We start from the raw sequence: 7,254 nt of genomic DNA on the forward strand, positions 1-7,254 counted from the left end.
TTAACATGCTAAACTAAATTGGATCAGATGATGATCTTTAGGTTTGCATTAATTTAAAATAAATTGCAATGCTCTGTTCAAAGACTATGCTTTGCCAGTCTCTTTTTGCCTTCACAGTTTACTTCTAAAGGCACAGCATAAAAGGAATTTTTTTAGATGAGGTCTTGCTTATTACCCAGGCTGGCCTCAAACTCCTGGGCTTAAGCAGTCCTCCTGCCTCAGCCTACCTAGTAGCTAGGACTACAGGCATGTGCCACCATGCCCAGCAGGAATATTACTTTTGACAAAAGGTTTACAGTGTCACCCCAGGAATATATTTCTACAGTTCAAGTAATTTTGGAATAAACTAAATCAAGGTATTCATATTTTTCTTCTCAGATCATAAAAATCTTTCTCTGGAAAATAATTTTTCTCACTATGTCCAAAATGTAATTCTCTAATTACCCTGCTATAGCAGATACTGTGGATGGGCTACCCATATCTCCTGGCCTTTGCCACTTGACTTCCAACTTACCAGCCTCTGGAGTCCTTTGTTTAGGGTATCTCCTGCCCCTGGTATTTATGCAAGCAGACCCAAAGTGTCAAGGACTAATGGCCCTCAAGGGTAGCTCTTACTCAATGCCTCAGAGAACTTGGTATATAGATGTCCCAACTCCTTCTGCTTCTGTAGAACAACTAAGGGGTATATGTGTATGTGTGTGTGTGTGTGTTTTATACTGGTTCTCAGACTTTTCTCAGCACAATTGAGTTCCAGACACCCACAGTGGTAAGCAACTTAATAGCACACAGTTTATTGGCTGTCTTGCTTCCTTGAAGGTATCACTTCCCCACTAATTTCCCCAATCTCTTACTGAGGGATTTTGTTTGTTTGTTTTTGTATGGTTTTTGCACCTTCTACATAAACTATCTGCACCAGAATCTTTGCCTCAGGATCAGCTTCTGGACAAAACCAACCTAAGACTCATCAGCCCTTACTACTTAGGTTCATTCTTTCCTTTGCATTTGAATTCATTGTCATTTCCTGGTTTGGGTGCAATGAAGAGAGAAAATGTCAACTTTGTTAGGAAATGGCTTTTCAGCTACTTCTGAACATACTGTCTTCTTTGTACTCTGTGTCAACAATAGTCACTTTATTCCTCTTGCTAATACTCCAAGATATAGAAATCTACAATTGGTTTTAGCTACGTGGAGAGAAAAAAAATGGGGTCTCTGGGGTCACTATAGTCAAATCAAGGTTCCAGTCAGTACTGATTCCAAGGGTGTCTTTCAGCTTAAAATTCTATGAGTTTTAGCACTAATTCTACAAAAACTTTTCCATAAAATTGAAGAGTAGAGACTATTTCTCAACTCATTTTATGAGGACAGTATTACCCTAATACCAAAAGCAGACAGAGGCAGCCCAGATAATGAAAACTATAGAATATTATCAATCATGAACTTAGACACAAAAACTCTTTCAAAAATTTAGCAAATCAAATTCAGCAATATATAAAAAGAATTATACACCATGATCAATTGGGGTGTATTCCAGGATATAATGGTTTGATATTAAAAAAATCAATCATTGTAATTTTCCATATCAACAGGCTAAAGTAGAATAATCACATGATAACATAATTGATTCAGAAAAACACCTGACAAAAGTTAACACCCATGCATGATAAACACTCTCAACAAGTTAGGAATACAAGGGACCTTCCTCAAATTGATAAAAAGTGTCTACCCAGCTATCTAAAGTTTTAGGTAACATCATACTTAATGGTGAAAGACTGATGATTTCCCCTTAAGACCACTGTAATAGTTCCTTATTCAACATAGTACTGAGAGCCTTAAAAGTTGCAATAAAGCAAGAAATGGAAATAAGATGCATATAAATTGAAAATAAAGAAAGGAAACTATCCTTATTTGCAGGCGACACAATTGTCTATATAGAAAACCCTCAGGAATCTACAAAAAGCTTGTAAATCTAATGAGTTCAGCAAGATTGTGGAGTATAAGAAAAATGCATAAAAATCTATCCAATTTCTCTATAACTAACAATGAACATGGAGATTTCATGGCCAAAATTAAAACACAATGCCATTTAAAATCACTTTTTTAAAAAGATACCGAGTATAAATCTAACAAAATATATGCAGGATTTATATGCTGAAAATTTTTAAATATTGATGAAAATAATCATGATTTAAATAAATGGAAACACATACTGCATTCATGAATTGGCAAACTCAGTACAGTAAAGATGTCAGTTCTCTCCAAGTTGACATACAGGTTTAACAAAATTCCTATCAGAATCCCAGCAGGGCTTTTGTGTAGATATAGACAAGCTTATTCTAAAAGTTATATGAAAAGCTAAGGCTCTAAAATAGCTAAAACAATTTTGAAAAAGAGGAATGAAGTAGGAATAATCACTCTACCTGATATCAACATACTATGCAGTTACAGTAATCAAGACAGTGTGGGCCCTGGGTTCCACCCCCAGCACCATACACACAAAAAATGTGGTGGAGAAATAGACACACAGATCAATGGAACAGAATAGATCTCAGAAATGGACCAAAACACACTAATTTTTTTTTACAAAGATGCAAAAGCAATTCAATGGAAGAATAATAGTCTTTTCAACAAACAATGCTTGACAGCCATAGACAAAAAATAAATAAAATTAAACTGCAATACTGCAAAAAAACACACCTAGTTTGAACTGTATACAAAAATAACTAAAAGTAGATCATGGATTTCAGTGTAACACATAAAACTAAAACTTTTAGAAGAAAGCATAAGAGAAAATCTTCAGGAACTAGCGCTCAACAGTATTCTTAGACATAACACCAAAAGGAAAATCTATAAAAATTAATAAATTGGACATCATGAAAATTGACTTTCATACTGTGAAAGACCCTGTTAAGAGAATGAAAAGACAGCTGGGTGTGGTGGCGCACACCTGTAATCCCAGCGGCTCAGGAGGTTGAGGCAGGAGGATCATAAATTCAAAGCCAGCCTCAGCAACAGTGAGGTGCTAAGCAACTCAGTGAGAGCCTGCCTCTAAGTAAAAATATACAAAATAGAGCTGGGGATGTGGCTCAGTGGCCAAGTGCCCCTGAGTTCAATTCCAGGTACCCCCCACAAAAATGGGAGAGAATGAAAAGACAAGCTACGTACTAGGAGAAAATATTTGCAAGCCACATACCCATCAAAGGACTTGTATTTTGAATATATAAAGAACTATCAAAACTAAGAGTAAAAATATTTAAAAAATTAGAAAATGTACAAAGGAAATCTACAGAAGTTTCACTGAAAAGTATATGCAGATGGCAATAAGTACACGAAAATATGTTCAAGATTTTAGCCAAATTAAAACTAAAATGAAATACTGTCATTCACTTATCAAAATGGCTACAAGGTACAATGGTAAAAATAACAAATGGTTGGGATGGGGCTATGGTTCAGTGGTAGAGCATTCGAGTAGCACATGCGAGGCCCCTGGGTTCAATCCTCAGCACCACATAAAAATAAATAAATTAAATAAAGGTATTGTGTCCAACCACAATTAAAAAATAAAATATTTATAAAAAAACAAATGGTGGTGAGGATGCAGAGGAACTAGACCATTCATACCTTGCTAGTGGGAATGTAAAGTGGGTACAGCCATTCTGAAAAGTAGGTTAGCAGTTTCTTCAAAACTAACCATTTACTAAACACATGAGTGAATATTTCCACTGTTGAGCATTTATCCTGGAGAAATGAGAAAACCTGTGCATGAATGTTCATAGCACCTTTGTTTCTAATACTAGAAAATACTAGAAACAACCCAAATTCTTTTAGTGGGTGAATGGTGAACAAACTCTGACTCATCTTTAGAATGGAATAGTATTTAGGAAGAAATGAATTTTTGATACTCAAAATAACTTGCATGGGCCTCAAGGGCATTATTGTCAGTGGGAAAAAAGTCAATCTCAAAAGGTTATATACTGTATAATTTCATCTATATAATATGCTTGAAATAACAAAACTATAGAGGTGGAGAACAAATTAGTGGTTGCCAGGCAACAACAAGAACAGGAAGATAGGATGGAGACTGGATGCAAATACAAAGAAGTAGGGAGAAAGCATTTTTGATTGGTTATGGAACAGTTTTATATTTTGATTGTGGTAGTTGGTACCCAAATCTATATGTGGATAAAATATACACCCACCTAAAGATCTAGATTAAAATGACTGCAGATTAAAAATGATTGAAAACTAAATGTCTAATGAACAGCATAGTTAGTTAAGAGTAATTGACCAGTGTCATTTTCTAGGGCTTGATATATTATACTATGACTGTATAAGATATCACTATTGGGGGGCTGGGGTTGTAGCTCAGTGGTAGAGCGCTTGCCTAGCACATGTGAAGCACTGGGTTTGATTCTCAGCACTGCATTTAAATAAATAAATAAAGGTCCATCAACAACTAAAAAATTTTTTTTTAATATCACCATTGGGGGAAACTGAGAGAAAGGTACATGGGACACTTTATACAATTTTTGCCACTTCCTGTAGGTTTAGTTATTTCAAGGTAAATTTTTTAAAAATTCTGAGTTTAAGCTGGGTGTGGTGGTGCATGCCTGTAATTCCAGCAACTCAGGAGACAGAGGCAGGAGGACTACAAGTTCAAGGCTGCCTCAGCAACTTATTAAGATCCTCAGCAATTTAGCATGACCCTGTCTCAAAATAAATAATAAAAATGGCTGGGGATGTAGCTCGGTGGTAAAGCATCCCTGGGTTCAATACCCAGGACCAAAAATTTTTTTTTTTACTTTTTAAAAATCTTCTGAGTTATGTGATTATAACAAAAGAGGGAAAGGCACTCTAACTATTGGTTTTGTATTCTTGGTTATCATCATTTTTCAAGTGATTAAAGTATAGACTGACATAAAACTAGTTAAGGCTTGGCTACAGCTAGAACCATTACTTCTACTCTGTTGGGTTTTCTACCACATCGCAGTGCCTCATTATTCTTTCTGCCAAGGAATGGGAGTGAGATGAGGGAAAAAGGGGCCTGGCCCATGTACTCTGCTATGCTTTTTGATCTCGCCTCACTTGGCACACTAATAAGACTGAAGCAGGTGTTCTTGCAGGAAAAGCCATGTTATTGCCCTGCCTTTCCCCAACTAACTTACATGGGAAAATCTCTTTAATTAAAGAAAGAATCTTTAAGCCACAATTAGAAATAATATAAGTACTTTAAAATATAAGCCCCTGGGACAGTAAACACATTGGTATGCATAAATTTCTGGCAAATGCAAATTACCAATCATTATAAAAGCCATAATAGAGTGTTCAAGAAGCATAAAGAAGAGGAGTTTGTCCTGCCCATTGGGGTGGAAATGCTGTCACAGGGCAGGACCTTTCTGCCTTTTCCATGGCTGTATTCTTGTGTTTCTACCCGCTCTTCTATATTTTGCTACTATTGGGCTTACATAAAGGTTCATGGATTATATATTATATAATTGTAAAATATCCATCTTTGTCTTATTAAAAGTTTGCTTTCTTGAATTCTACTTTGCCTATTATTAAAATTTCCATAATGCTCTGTTTTTGCCAGAATTTGCTTGATATAGCTTTGCTCAGATTTTATTTTATTCTTAAATATTTTTAGTTATAGATGGATGCAATATCTTTATTTCATTTATTCATTTTTTTAATGTGGTGCTGAGGATCAAACCCAGTGCCTCACATATGCGAGGCAAGCGCTTTGCCACTGAGCCACAACCTCGGCCCCAGATTTTATTTTTTAACTTTGGCTTTATTGATGTGTCTTTTTTAAGTATTTTTTTTTACTTGTCAGTGGACATTTATTTTACTTATTTTTTTATATTTAGTTTTTAGTTGTAGTTGGACCCAATACCTTTATTTTATTCATTTATAAGTGGTGCTGAGGATCAAACCCAGGGCCTTGCACGTGGTAGGTGAACACTTTACCGCTGAGCCACAACCCCAGCCCTATTTTACTTATTTTTATGTGGTGTTGAGAATCGAACCCAGTGCCTCACACATGCTAGGCAAGCGCTGTACCACTGAGTCACAACCCCAGTCCAATGTGTCTTTGATAAATAGCATATAACTATGTTTTATTTTCTTTGCCCAACATGAAACTCTTTTTTTAAGAAGAAATCCACCACATTATGCCAACTTGCATAATAATTATTTATATTATTTTCTTATATGTTCTTTTTTTTTGGGGGGGGGTATCAGGGATTGAACTTAGGGGCACTTGACCACAGAGCCACATCCCCAGCCCTCTTTTGTATTTTTTATTTAGAGACAGTGTCTGACAGGGTCTCATTTAGTTGCTTAGTGCCTCCCTGTTGCTGAGGCTGGCTTTGAACTCGCAATCCTCCTGCCTCAGCCTCCAGAGCTGCTGGGATTACAGGCGTGTACCACTGTGCCCGTCCTCTTATATGTTTTTTTTTTTTTTGTGTGTGTGTGTGTGTGTGTGGTGCTGAGGATTGAACCCAGGGCCTTAGTGCATGCGAGGCAAACACTCTACCAACTGAGCTATATCCCCAACCCCATCTTATATGTTCTTGATGCATAAATGTTTGACAATGTGTGGCTTTGCACACTACAATAGCTAGAACAAAGGTTGAATTATGCAGTCACACTTCTTTTCTGACAAGACTCCATTTTTTTCCATTATTGGTTCCAGACTAGAAGCTCCTCACTCTTGAAATCAATAATACTTACTAGTATTTTGTTCATACTGAGAGATCAACAATAATAATGAGCAACACTTTATGATAGAATTTTTTAGTTAAGTTTTGTTTTCTTATCTTTCATTGATTTCCTCCTGCCTTTATTAAAATTCTCTCTCTTTCAGCCCAAGGTTGATCTGTACTGATTAATCAGGATCGAACCTGATTAATCTGAAAGTTAAAAGCAAATAAATCTAGCAGCTTGGGAGGCTGAGGCAGGAGGATCGAGTTCAAACAGGCCTCAGCAACTTAAGGAGGCCCTAAGCAACTTAGTGAGACCCTGTGTCTAAATAAAAATTTTACTTTTTTTATATTTATTTTTTTAGGTGTAGATGGACACAACACAATGCCTTTATTTTTATGTGGTGTTGAGGATCGAACCCAGGTCCTGCCCGTACTAGGCAAGCGCTCTATGGCTGAGCCACAATCCCAGCCCCATAAATAAAAATTTTAAAAGAGCTAGGGATGTGGCTCAGCAGTTGAGAGTTCAATCCCCAGTACAAAAAAAAAAAAAAAA

Source organism: Marmota marmota, unplaced genomic scaffold (genome assembly GCF_001458135.2).
Source record: "Marmota marmota marmota unplaced genomic scaffold, marMar, whole genome shotgun sequence".
NCBI lineage: Eukaryota > Metazoa > Chordata > Mammalia > Rodentia > Sciuridae > Marmota > Marmota marmota.